We start from the raw sequence: 15,121 nt of genomic DNA, 5'->3' as shown, positions 1-15,121 counted from the left end.
GTATAGGTCGAACGAGTGTTTTGTAAGCCACCTCCTTTGTTGATGGACTACATTTTCTAAGGACCTGGTACCCGCCTTACCAACAATTAATTTTATATGATCATTCCACTTCAAATCGTTCCGCACGCAAACACCCAGATATTTTACAGAAGTAACTGCTACCAGTGTTTGTTCTGCTATCATGTAATCATACAATAAAGGATCCTTCTTTCTATGTATTCGCAATACATTACATTTGTCTATGTTAAGGGTCAGTTCCCACTCCCTGCACCAAGTGCCTATCCGCTGCAGATCTTCCTGCATTTCGCTACAATTTTCTAATGCTGCAACTTCTCTGTATAATACAGCATCATCCGCAAAAAGCCTCATGGAACTTCCGACACTATCTACTAGGTCATTTATATATATTGTGAAAAGCAATGGTCCCATAACACTCCCCTGCGGCACGCCAGAGGTTACTTTAACGTCTGTAGACGTCTCTCCATTGATAACAACATGCTGTGTTCTGGTTGCTAAAAATTCTTCAATCCAGCCACACAGCTGGTCTGATATTCCGTAGGCTCTTACTTTGTTTATCAGGCGACAGTGCGGAACTGTATCGAACGCCTTCCGGAAGTCAAGGAAAATAGCATCTACCTGGGAGCCTGTATCTAATATTTTCTGGGTCTCATGAACAAATAACGCGAGTTGGGTCTCACACGATCGCTGTTTCCGGAAACCATGTTGATTCCTACAGAGTAGATTCTGGGTTTCCAAAAACGACATGATACTCGAGCAAAAAACACGTTCTAAAATTCTACAACAGATCGATGTCAGAGATATAGGTCCATAGTTTTGCGCATCTGCTCGATGACCCTTCTTGAAGACTGGGACTACCTGTGCTCTTTTCCAATCATTTGGAACCTTCCGCACCTCTAGAGACTTGCGGTACACGGGCAAGTTCTTTCGCGTAGTCTGTGTAGAATCGAATTGGTATCCCGTCAGGTCCAGTGGACTTTCCTCTGTTGAGTGATTCCTGTTGCTTTTCTATTTCTTGGACACTTATTTTGATGTCAGCGATTTTTTCGTTTGTGCGAGGATTTAGCAAAGGAACTGCAGTGCGGTCTTCCTCTGTGAAACAGCTTTGGAAAAAGGTGTTTAGTATTTCAGCTTTACGCGTGTCATCCTCTGTTTCAATGCCATCATCATCCCGGAGTGTCTGTATATGCTGTTTCGAGCCACTTACTGATTTAACGTAATACCAGAACTTCCTAGGATTTTCTGTCAAGTCGGTACATAGAATTTTACTTTCGAATTCATTGAACGCTTCACGCATAGCCCTCCTAACGCTAACTTTGACATCGTTTAGCTTCTGTTTGTCTGAGAGGTTTTGGCTGCGTTTAAACTTGCAGTGAAGCTCTCTTTGCTTTCGCAGTAGTTTCCTAACTTTGTTGTTTAACCACGGTGGGTTTTTCCCGTCCCTCACAGTTTTACTCGGCACGTACCTGTCTAAAACGCATTTTACGATTGCCTTGAACTTTTTCCATAAATACTCAACACTGTCAGTGTCGGAACAGAAATTTTCGTTTTGATCTGTTAGGTAGTCTGAAATCTGCCTTCTATTACTCTTGCTAAACAGATAAACCTTCCTCCCTTTTTTTATATTCCTCTTAACTTCCATATTCAGAGATGCTGCAACGGCCTTATGATCACTGATTCCCTGTTCTGCACTTACAGAGTCGAAAAGTTCGGGTCTGTTTGTCATCAGTAGGTCCAAGATGTTATCTCCACGAGTCGGTTGTCTGTTTAATTGCTCGAGGTAATTTTCGGATAGTGCACTCAGTATAATGTCACTCGATGCTCTGCCCCTACCACCCGTCCTGTCTGTCTGTCGTGATAATTATTCTACAGTGAGCATCACCATAGCGTGTGCAGTGCTGCACAGGTTACATATTATACTTGTCTCAAATGTAGGTGCAATAATACAAATACTAGAAGTTCTCGTGTATCCATATTTCATTCTAAAAAAATCACTTTTTTCTCCCTTCTTTCGTGTTAAAGATTAGGAAAGCAGTAAATAAATAACTACATACTGATACTTTTCGCCGTCATAATAAATCTATTGTTAGAATTACGTGTGGGAGAAAAATGAACTATCAGCAGCGAAAGTCAGTCCTGGGACCTCACGCATAATATAAGCGCTTATTCACTCGGCTGTGGATTCCATAAACACTACTGCTTGTACAAAGTTTACAGCATAAGCACGCCAAAAAATTTTATACTTGGTTCTTTCGTAAACGTTGAAAGTTTGCGTCATCCTATTTACTACAACTACCACTACATGATCAGGCCCAGTGGACCGCATGCATCTACAAGTGTCCTCCTCCACTGTATTCTGTCCATTGCTGCTATCCGCCATCCGTTCACATCTATTGACACTTGGTTTAAATCTTCATGGAGTCCATCCCTCCAGCGCTTCTTGGGTCTCCCTGGCGGTCTTTTTCCTGTAGGTGTGAAATCCAGGAGCTTCCGAGACCATCTGTGATCCTCCATCCGGGTCACATGGCCGGCCCTCTGCATTCGTTTTTCTTTGACAGTTCCTGCTATGTTGATCTGCTGGTATAGTTCCTTAAGCTCTTGGTTGTATCTGATCCTCTATTCCCCTGTATCTGCATCCAGAACTGGACCGAAGATCTTCCGAAGCATTTTTCTCTCAAAAACAAGGAGCTTATGGAACTCCTGTTTCCGGATACTCCATGTCTCACAGCCATATAGAACAACAGGCTGGATCAGGGATTTGTACAGTCGAATCTTGGACTGTCTGGAGAGATATCTGGATCGAAACAGTTGTGCTAGGCTGTGGTAAGATCAGTTTCCTGCATGTATTCTGGCACTGATCTCTGCTTCACATGACGAGTCCTCAGCCAAAAGAGACCCTAGATATTTGAATTCTTGCACTCTCTTGTGGGACTGGTCCCCAACCTGCAGTGATTGTAGATGGTCAGCAGTCTGACAACGACCACGCGTCATAACGAGGTACTCTGTCTTGGCTTCGTTTATGTTTAGCCCATATTTTCTGGCAGCCTCCTTTAGTGCTTTGGTCATTTGCTCCAGCTCCTCTTCCGACCTAGAGAGTAAACAGATGTCGTCTGCATAGGCTAAGTATGCCAGTCTCTTTCCTTCAATATCAATCCCTTCGTTCTCTTGGAAGGTCTCGCGTACGATCATCTCGAGTTCAAAGTTGAACAGGAAAGGGGACGGCCCATCTCCTTGCCTGAGTCCTGCCACATTTAAAAAAAAATGGCTCAAATGGCTCTGAGCACTATGGGACTTAACATCTGAGGTCATCAGTCCCCTAGAACTTAGAACTACTTAAACCTAACTAACCTAAGGACATCACGCACATCCATGCCCAAGGCAGGATTCGAACCTGCGACCGTAGCGGCCGCGCCGTACCAGACTGTAGCGCCTAGAACCGCTCGGCCACTCCGGTCGGCTGTCACAATTTCAAACTCCTTCTTATTCACACATGTTAAAGTTGTAATTGTGCCCTACTCATACTGTCAATATGAATCAAATCGGTGAAGGATAGCTCATATGGGTGCCTTGTTAGTGGTGCAATTACAATCATGCCGAAAATTTCAGGTCGTTAAGTTCATGTCACGTTTGTGGGAAGACTTAGCGACGCAAAGAAAAAGCAATTAACCAATTTGCATGTGAACATATTAAAATACCACATATAAAAATATCTGCGCTTATAGCTGTTACACCCTGTATAAGTTTGCATCACAATTTTAGACCGTATTTTTATTTTCCTGAAAAGCTGACAAAATTTTTCGTCTTTCTGTTGTAAAGACAGTATATGTTCTGTACCAAGGACTGAAACGTGATGAATACGTCATGTAAATTTTATTCATATTCGAAGGTTACGCTGCCTTCTTATAAAAGTGCATGTCCGTGTGTCTGTTTGTGCGCACGCGCGTGCGTGCGTGCGTGTGTGTGTGTGTGTGTGTGTGTGTGTGTGTGTTTGCGTGTGCCTGAGAGAGTCTGTCTTTCTGTGCGGGCGTAAGCGCAGATGCTAGTGAAAGAAAGAGAAACCGCATTTATTCGCCAGTCACCGAGGCGTACGGGAAGCCAAGAAAGAACCAAAGAACGGAAGAGAATTCCATTAGCAATGAAAAACGAGTTTATTGAATTCCTACATTCAATAACGTCCAATTTGAATGTAAAGGGAGAGAGTGAGTAGGAGGGTGGGGCGAACGGTCGCGACCTGGCAGGCGGCCGCCCCCACGGGGGGCGGCGGGGGCCGCCGTATCGAGCCGACGCATTTCATTCACGCACCTGCTCAGGTGAGCCAGGCTCGGGGGTGGCGCCAAGTCTCGCGACTGTAGGGACGGCCGAATGTTTCAAAGAAATGACAAGGCGTAGCAGGCAGCCTCCTGTCGCCAGAAAACCAGAGGGCAGCGATTTTTCCTACGCAACAGCTCTGATAATTCAGTTCTGAATTTCAAAACACCACACTACACATTATACATACTTCATTCCATGGCTTGCCTTACAGCTTATATCACAGTCAATAACTTGTTTAGTATTTCAGCCAGAATCTTCAGCGTACCTGCCACCGACGGTTTATTTCTTTTTTCTTTTTCTTTTTTTAATACATCTACATTGAAATCTATTGCAGATCACTGTGAAGGGCGTAGGAGTGCGTACCAGTTTCCCGTTCATCCACGTATCGATCACGGGAAGAATTATTTCCTTAAAGCGTCTGCGAACGTTGTAATTAGTTTCCCTACGGAAGCCCTAAAGTGCGATGTTGCACTATACTGAATCTTTGCTTAAAGTTATTACTCGAAACTTTCTGAGTAGGCTTTCAAGGAATAATTTCCATCTGTCTTCTACTGACTCCCAGCTAAGTTTGTGCAGTATGTTGTCATGCTGTACGTTTTCGAATACCACAGTTGTTGGTGTCTGCTTGGTAAATAAATCTGAGATCCTTGTATAGGTAGTCCTATACTGAATCATCCTGCTTTCTATCTCTTCACAGTTACTGTCACTTTTATTTCAGTCTGCTCCTGTGCCATTATCGCTTCTGTTTCTGATGACATTAAATACGGCTTCAAAAGTGCTAAACGTATTAATATTATTGCTTCCCTAGCCGGCCGGGGTGGCCGAGCGGTTGTAGGCACTATTGTCTATAACCGCGCGACCGCTACGGTCGCAGGTTCGAATCCTGCCTCCGGCATGGATGTGTGTGACGTTCTTAGGTTAGTTAGGTTTAAGTAGTTCTAGGTTCTAGGGGACTGATGGCCTCAGAAATTAAGTCCCATAGTCCTCGGAGCCATTTGAACCATTTATTGTTTCCCTACGTGTGTGGTGTTATTTATTATTATTATTTTTTCTTCGTTATGCCCAGTTAAAGGGCACGTTTGAACATTTTAACTTGGACTGACAGCTTCATTTTCTTCTTCGCTTACGAAAATCTCTTCATGAATTCCCTGCGTTAGTTATTACAATCATCCGTTTCCTGTTTCCCGTTTCTTTTCTTTTTTTCTTTAAATCTAGTGTTGTCCATTCTGCGGATGTGATCATCGACCATAGCACTTCAACCGTCTTTGATGTAGTACATCTGTGAACTTGTCAGTGCAGTTTATGCGTTCGGAGTTTTTCCTTTTTTTCCATATGCCATTTTGGGGTGATAAAGTTTTCTTAGAGTCTTCCGTTATGTCTTCGTAATTGCATGAATTTTTGAACGAATTCTTAGAGATGTAGTTTACGATTCATATAGTGCTCCAGGTACGACAACTATCTTGTAATGCTTAAGTTCCGCATTACGGCGTATCACTCATTCACTGTAGTGATTACATGTGATTTTGTACGCTTTCTGCAGTTGGTAGCTCTTAATAAATTTATTCTACTACCTTGTCCAGTCAGTACTATGATTTCTCCTAAATATTTGAAAGAAGGCAGTTCCGAAATCGTTCCAAATTTCATTTGTACTGGGGATATTCTGATATTTTTATCCAACAGTTTCATCAAATGAGTCTTCTAATATGATATTTTAAGTGCTGTCTTTGATACTGTCTCATGTAACTTCTCTATGGCGTATCTTCTCTATGGCGTATTTGGTTTCCTGACGAGTTTCAGTGAACATAGGCAGATCTTCAGCAAAAGCTAGGCATTTCGTTTTGATTCTCTGTCCTGTGGTCCCGTTGTTTATTCTCTATATTTCTTTCCCCCATTCTCAGATCACTTTTTCTAACAAAGTGTTAAACGGAAGTACGGAGAGACTTTTTCTTTCTAATCTTCCTGTCTACCTTCATTTCTTCTGAAGTGTTCATAACGGTTTGTCTGTCTACAGAGTCGTACGCCTTCTTTAAATCCACAAAGGTGATATACACACTGAAGGACCAAAGAAAGTGGTATAGGCATGTGTATTCAAATACAGAGATATGGAAACAGGCTACGGTCGCAGGTTCGAATCCTGCCTCGGGCATGGATGTGTGTGATGTCCTTAGGTTAGTTAGGTTTAAGTAGTTCTTAGTTCTAGGGGACTGATGACCACAGATGTTAAGTCCCATAGTGCTCAGAACCAACCATATGGAAACAGGCAGAATATGGCACTACTGTCGGAAACGCTCATAATAGAAAATAAGTGACTGGCGCAGTTGTTAGATCGGTTAATACTGCTACAATGACAGGTTATCAAGATTTAAGTGAGTTTGAAGGCGGTTTTGTACTCAGCACACGAACGATGGGACACAGCATCTCCGAGGTAGCGATGAAGTGGGGATTTTACTCTACGACCGTTTCACGAGTGTACCGTGAATATCAGTAAACCAGTAAAACATCAAATCCCCGACATTGCTGCGGCTAGAAATAGATCTTGCAAGAGCGGGACCAACGACCACTGAAGAGAATCGTTCAACGTGACAGAAGTGCAACCCTTCCGCAAATTGCTGCAGATTTCAGTGCTGGGCAATCAACAAGTGTCAGCGTGTGAACCATTCAAACGAAACATAATCAATATGGGCTTTCGGATCCGAAGGACCATTCGTGCTTGATGACTGCTCGACACAAAGCGTTGCCTGGGCCCGTCAACAGCGACTTTGGACTGTTGATGACTGGAAACATGTTTCTTGGTCGGACGAGTCTCGTTTCAAATTGTATCGAGTGGATCCATGGACCATACATTTCAGCAGCGGACTGTTCAAGCTGGTAGTGGCTCTGTCATGGTGCGGGACGCGTGCAGTTGGTGTGATATGGGACCCCTGATACATCTAGATTCGACTCTGACAGGTGACACGTACGTAAGCATCCTGTCTGATCAACTGCATTCATTCACGTGCGATATGCATTCCGACGGGCTGTGGAAGTTCCAACAGGACTGTGTGACACCCCCACCTCCATGAATGCTACTGAGTGGTTCCGGCAACACTCTTCTGAGTTTAAACACTTTCACTGGCCACCAAACTCCCCAGACATCAACATTATTGAGCATATCTGGGATGCCTTGTAACGTGATGTTCAGAAGAGAATTCCACATCCTCGTGCTCTTACGGATTTATGGACAGCCCTGGAGAATTCGTGGTGTCAGACATTAGTCGAGTCCATGCCACGTTGTGATGCGGCACTTCTGCGTCCTCGTGGGGGCCCTACAGGATGGAAGGCAGGTGTACCAGTCTTTACGACTCTTCTGTGTATGTTGGTGCTTCGACGTATCCTTAACATTGTCTACAAACACCAAATATGCTCAGCATACGATCTGCCGTTACTAAATCCTACTCGATATTATTATTATTATTGTTAGCCACTGTAATTATCTGTGTTGATAAATATAATTTTTCTTGTAATAACACCTCAGATTTACATAACTGAACCGTTCAAATGGCTCTGAGCAGTATGGGACTTAACATCTGAGGTCTGTGGCCGTGCGGTGGTGGTGGTTAGTGTTTAACGTCCCGTCGACAACGAGGTCATTAGAGACGGAGCGCAAGCTCGGGTTAGGGAAGGATTGGGAAGGAAATCGGCCGTGCCCTTTCAAAGGAACCATCACGGCATTTGCCTGAAACGATTTAGGGAAATCACGGAAAACCTAAATCAGGATGGCCGGAGACGGGATTGAACCGTCGTCCTCCCGAATGCGAGTCCAGTGTGTGGCCGTGCGGTTCTAGGCGCTTCAGTCCGGAACCGCGAGACCGCTACGGTCGCAGGTTCGAATCCTGCCTCGGGCATGGATGTGTGTGATGTCCTTAGGTTACTCAGGTTTAAGTAGTTCCAAGTTCTAGGGGACTGATGACCACAGATATTAAGTCCCATAGTGCTCGGAGCCATTTGAACCATCTGAGTCGTCAGTCCCCTAGCAGTTAGAACTACTTAAACCTAACTAACCTAAGGACATCACACACATCCATGCCCGAGGCAGGATTCGAACCTGCGACCGTAGCGGTCGTGCGGCTCCGGACTGAAGCGCCTAGAACCGCTCGGCCACTCCGGCCGGCTAACTGAAACGTGAATAAGCGTAGAGTCAAAGAATTTATTATTTTTTTTTGTATGTATAGTTGCTGATCCGATTAAAGAAAGATTCTGGCGGCTCTAATCTGGTCAGACTAAATAGAGAAGCAAATAAATACAAATTTCTAGACCTAGTGCATATAGCAGATTGTATACCACTACTCGTGCTGTAGTTTTCAAATAGTGGTTGTTAAAGTGACATAGAAGATTTCCCTGATAAAAATGACGTCTTTTATACATGAACATGTACAAATACTAAATGCAACGGTAAAAAATCGCGGCTCTCGATTGTTTGTTGTTTTGTAAGGAGTAATTTGATTATCACTGATCCTACAACAATTTCCTGTGTTTGAATTGCAGTCAAAGTTGGTGCAAAGGATATGCTTTGTTTTTGTTTACAGTCCAGAACACTTTCCTACAAAGGAGCTGAGAACACAAGATTTTTACAAAACGTTGCTTGCAACATGGCGCTACCATGGCTGAATCGAATTTCTCGAAGTAAACTTAACTTCTGGGACCTGAAAGAAGTCTACTAGAACGTTTAAAGTAACTTTTCGCTTACGAAAACACGTGTATGTTGTGAAAATAATTGTTGTGGAAAGAATGGTCATGCTGATGGCTCACAATGGTAATTAACTACCGCTACTGCGTGGTATAACTGTACCTACCCCTATATAGCTGTCTCCAGGCAATCAATCTGGTTTTGGCGTAGTGATAATTCCTGCAGGCCGTGGCTCGAGGCCCCCCCCCCCCTTGCAGGAAGTACTGATCGGATTGTTTGTTTCCATTATCTTGTATGTAAATAGCCTGTGTTTAAGATGGTGTTTTTGATACGCCTTGGGCATAAACCACCTCGTCCTCTGTGGTGTTATATGGTTTGCCGGCCCTCAGGGGCTACCTTGGCTCCGGTATAGCACCGTCGTTTCTCAGTTCCTTCAACACTTGTGGAGAGGTATTCTGTCTATACCACTAAATGAAACACTTTTTTTTGCCATACGCGTTTCTTTTCTTCTGCTCCTTAAGTGTCTTCAGTGGCCTTTAATACATGTTTGTGTCATGTATATAATGATTGCGTTACATGGTAGTTACAAAAAATCACTATATTATTCTTTCTGTTGTTATTCTCTTGTTTTTCAGGTGAGAAACAACTTTTGCAGCATAATTCAATTGTGGTTAAATTATGATTTGTTATTACTTAAGGTTTCTGATGTTTTTAATCCACGTATGTCGCCCTGTAGATGTATTTATTCGGTCTGCATACTGCATAAGGCCGATTTCACCGTTTAATCGGACACATTTATTTCAGCACTTCATTTCCACTTTTGATTATGTGTGTAGTGTGTGTATTTATGTGTGTGTGTGTGTATATGTGTGTGTGTGTGTGTGTGTGTGTATGTGTGTGTTTGTGTGTGTGTTTGTTTGTTATTGTGTTCATGGCTACGACGGTCAGTGAGTTATTACTTCTAGTGACTTGATCGTTAACTATTTTCTTCTTTAGTGTAACGGCTCTATCTAAATGAAAGTTTTCCTGTCATGTCAGAAGCTTTTTCATTGTAATTACTCACAATAATAATTATCGTGTCGTGTTCCATGTCCAGATAGGTGTTCAGTAGAGGCAGATTGGCTATATTATCACTTCTACATTCTTATCACATTTAAAGGAAAATGAAAACAAGCAGAACTCCGCCATAGCCGGTCCCAAGCCCGGTTGAAAAAGGAGGAGGGGGAGGAGTAACACCTCATAAAAAAACCTTGGTTCACCTGGCCCGGGTGATAGTAGCTCGTGAGGGCCCCTTGCCAGGGACACGGTGAAGACCTCAACGGCAGTGAAGGCGGAGATGAAGATCATCGGTACGGCGGAACTGGCGGAAGAGGCAACCTTGCTTTTTGGGATACTATAAAAGCTATCGTCCAAGGTTATTTGGACAAAGGGCACGACGGTTCCACAGGTTAGTGGCGGTAACCCTACAGCGTCTGTTCCACATGTTAGTGGCGGCTGATATATAAAACTCAGAAGTGGAACTCTGAGCTTAACCAGACTGAAATCTCAATTTCAGTCACAAACCCAGTCCAATTAAATCAACACGGATACAGCACCTTCAAAGACAAATTACTCCAGTGGGTCAAATCCCATGGTTGAAAAACCGCAAGTGGGCTATTCGGATTCTGGGGAGACCACAGAAGTGTGCATGGAGGTAAATCGGAGTACCTCAAAACCCCGTAATAACAAAATCAAACCAAAATCTAGAATTTGGCTAATGACATTTAATGTAAATTCTCTCTTAAAAATGGGAAAACTAAAAAACATCCTGGACAAATCCAGAGAACGTAAAATCAAAATTATTGCATTTCAGGAATCACGATGTGCAGATGAAAATCCTTTTGATTCGGAAGGATACAGGATATACAAAGGAAAACCATGAAAACGAGCCATGGCAAATTGTCCACAATTTGGAACTGGATTTATAGTAGATACATCAATACTTGATTCAGTCGCAACTTTCAAATCTTACTCGGGTCGGCTCTCCACGATGACAATAAAATCAGCTAATAAGATATACACCCTAATCAACGGACATGCACCAACTAACATCACTAACAAAAACAAAATAGAAGAAGTAGAAGAATTCTGGAACCAATCAGATAATATTCTCCAAAAAATCCCAAATAACCATGTCAAAATCCTTATGGGCGATTTCAATGCACAAATCGGTAAAGAAAAGAAATATCGATATTGGGTAGGTAAATGGTCAGGGCATACACAGACCAACCGGAATGGCATGCGACTCATTGAAATCTGCAAAAACCATGCCTATTTTTCAAATCAACATTTTTCAAGAAAAGAGCCTCGAAAACGAAAACTTGGATCTCACCTAATCCATTACTAAGTGAATATCAGTTGGATCATGTAATGATCTCCCGCGTAAATACAGTAGAAATCATGAAACTTAAAGTCCTTAATGGACTAGACCTAGATTCCGACCATTACCCAACAAAATTCTCCCTAGATGTCATTCCAGAAAAAAGAAAATTCACTAAGAAATCTCCACACAGTAAATATGATGCACAAAAGACAAATGGCAATGAACAAAAGAAACGCAAAATCCAAAACCACAAAATTGGCTACAACTGCAAGCAGGACTTTTAAATGCAGCTGAGACTGTAGCACCGCAAACAAGAACACGTAAACACCCATGGTGGACAGATGAGTGTGACCAACTGATAAATCTCAGACAACAGGCGTGGCAAAATTGGTTGTGCAACAAAAATCAAAAGACCCTGGAAGACCTCGAATATACTAGGAAAACAGTCACAAAAGCAATACGAACAGTCCGTAAACAACACGAAGACAAAAAATTGCAAGACATAGAGAATGATTTCAAGAAAAACAATTCCCGAAATTTGTACAGAGTATTCAAACAAAAATTAACAAAGTGCTCTCCTCCATCACTCCAGTTCAAAAATGACCATGGGGAAATTGCTCATACCAACAAAATACTTTTCTAAATTACTGAATTGTGAAAAGCCTACAGAAAAATTTGAGTTATATCGTACACAACGAAACCCAGACTCAAAGCCACCAAGTTTGTAAGAGATTAAGGAGATAATTCAGTCACTAAAAAATAACAAAGCATCAGGAGAAGACCAATCATCGCAGAATTATGGAAAAACGCAGGAGAAAATCTTATTGCAAAACTCAAAGAAATTATAAATGAAATATGGAAAACTGAAAAAATCCCCACAGATTGGAAGACTGCAATCATACATCCTCTGTACAAAAAAGGAAGTAAAACAGACCCCAACAACTATCGTGGAATCTCTTTATTGTCAATAACATACAAAATTCTGTCTAAAGCCCTACTAAACCGCGCAGAACCTCAGCTGGATTCAAAACTAGGCGAATACCAAGGTGGGTTCAGAAAAGGTCGATCATGCGTAGAACAAATCCTTAACTTGAAAAACTCAGTGAAATATTTACATAGTACTTCAAACAAAAGTTATGTCATCACGTTTGTCGACTTTAAAAAAGCATATGACAGTATAGACCGAGAATCCCTTTTTGAAGTATTAGCAGAATTTGGACTAGATCAAAAGACAACAAACATCATAAAAGAAACACTCACGGAGACCAAATCCAAAGTAAAAATTATGGGAGAATTGAGCACAGAATTTGAAATAGACACAGGAGTACGACAAGGGGATGTACTGTCCCCAGTGCTCTTCAATTGTGCTCTTGAAAAAGTTGTTAGAGAATGGAGAAAAGCAGGTGCACCTGCACACAGACTGGGACCAAGACGTAAGGGGATAGAATTAGACTGTTTAGCATTTGCTGATGGCATGGCACTGATCGCACAAGACATTACCTATGCACAGAAACAGCTAGAATTATTACAAGAATAGGCAGCTAAAATAGGATTACAAATTTCATTTGAAAAAACAAAATTTATGACTGACATCAAAGATGCACCTTCTGACCTCAAAATTGGTAATAACTACATCTCTCGAGTAAAAGAATTTAAATATTTAGGTGAATGGATTGCAGAAAATTGTAATGAAAAGAAATCTGTCAGATCAAGAGTCCAGAAAATGGAGATGGCGTTTCAGTTAACAAAAAACATTTACAACAAAAAGAGTCTCTCGTGGAACTGCAAAATACGACACTATACAACAGTAATTAGACCCGAAGCTCTCTACGCATCTGAGACACTAAACCTTCAACACAGAACACTAAAAGAGGAATTGGAAGTGAAAGAACGTAAGATAATGAGGAAAATCCTAGGACCAGTAACTAAAGATGGGGTACATTATCCAAAACCCAATGCAGAAATATATAAAAATATCTCCAAAGTAACAGACACAATGCGCATGTGAAGAATCCAATTCATGGGGCACTTAGAAAGAATGGACTCAAACAGGTTAACGAACAAATTCCATACATTTTTAAAGAACAAAACTGCAAGACCGAACTGATACAAACAAACGGAAAAAGACCTGAGAGAATTAGGGTCTCCAAATCTACATGATAGAAATGAAATCAGAAAAATCACAATCACACGGGGATTTGAGGAAGAAGAGAGAAAAACTAACCGACATACATGGTCTACGCAACGAAAGCTAGCCCATTCGTTGTTTATGAAGGAATACTGGGCGAAAAGGTTCAAACGGCTCTGAGCACTATGGGACTCAACTGCTGTGGTCATCAGTCCCCTAGAACTTAGAACTACTTAAACCGAACTAACCTAAGGACATCACACACGTCCATGCCCGAGGCAGGATTCGAACCTGCGACCGTAGCAGTCGCACGGTTCCTGACTGCGCGCCTAGAACCGCGAGACCACCGCTGCCGGCGGGCGAAAAGGAAGACCAACAAATGTTGATTACGCGTGGTCCTAAGTGATCCATCCGCGAAGAAGAAGAAGAAGAAAACAAGCAGAGAACAGAAACATCACAAAATCCACAAACAAGACAGAGTGTGCAGTACACACAAAAACACAAAACAGCAACGTGTATAACAGGCATAAATCTCACACTTTAACATACAAGCACTAATCAACACATAGAATTGCTAATGTACTAAAAAGCAAGGATTACAGATTGTTTACAGAACAAGAAACACACTATAGTCAAACAACCCCCCTATCAATCGAGGGTTTGAGACAGGACGTCAAATGTTAAATACAATAATTTTGTAGCGCACCTCTTTCTGAAGAGTTTTATATATAAAACATATATATTTGAGGAGACCTAAAACATGTTATTCGGTCTTAAGAGTGTGCCAACTTGCATTGCCACGGCTCTTTACACAGCGTTCTTCTATCGCACGTCACTGTATTCCGCTGGGTGGAATTCAACGCTGTATATTTTTTAATGGAAGCCAACAAACCTATTTTCAGGACAGTGGAAATTAAAATTTCCTTTGGTGTGTCTCCTGCTCCCAGCCAGTCGGTTTGACGACGGACGCCCTTTAAAAAATTCATAACTGGTATTGGGTTGCATTATTTGTGACCGGGAGAATAAGGACTCTTCAGAAATTTGCACTCTTTATAGCCTGTTAGATAAGAACTTTCTCTTTTGAGTTACATAAAATTAAAACTAGGAAATACAAAACCAGTAAAGACATGCAAGACAGTAAAATTTTCTTCAGTCCTTAGATCCCAGCAATTTTCCCCTCTAATCTTGCTACAGCTTTATACGGCGTGCTTTCCTTTCTGCTAGAGAACCTGTTACCTCGTCAAAGTTCGTCAAACGTTTTGGTACATGAATAATCAAAATGTCGTCTAATACTGAAAAAGCTGTTAATACCAATGGTACCCAAGACTGGTGTAATGGCTCTGAGCACTACGGGACTTAACATCTGAGGTCATCATTCCTCTAGAACTTAGAACTACTTAAACCTAACTAGCCTAAGGACATCACACACATCAATGCCTGAGGCTGGATTCGAACCTGCGACGTAGCGGTCGCGCGGTTCCGAACTGAAGCGCCTAGAACCGCTCGGGCGGCAAGACTGGTGTAGCTTCTCGAAATGATTACATCTATTTTGTCACTGTCTGTTAGATAAAATGAAATAGGAATTTCTAATACTGCAGCAATTGTACATACGCCAAATAAGCGAGACTGTTTCGGC

This window comes from Schistocerca nitens, chromosome 9 (genome assembly GCF_023898315.1).
Source record: "Schistocerca nitens isolate TAMUIC-IGC-003100 chromosome 9, iqSchNite1.1, whole genome shotgun sequence".
NCBI classification, from domain to species: Eukaryota; Metazoa; Arthropoda; class Insecta; order Orthoptera; family Acrididae; genus Schistocerca; species Schistocerca nitens.
The sequence above is the reverse complement of the archived record's forward strand: the minus strand, read 5'-3'. Positions refer to the sequence as shown.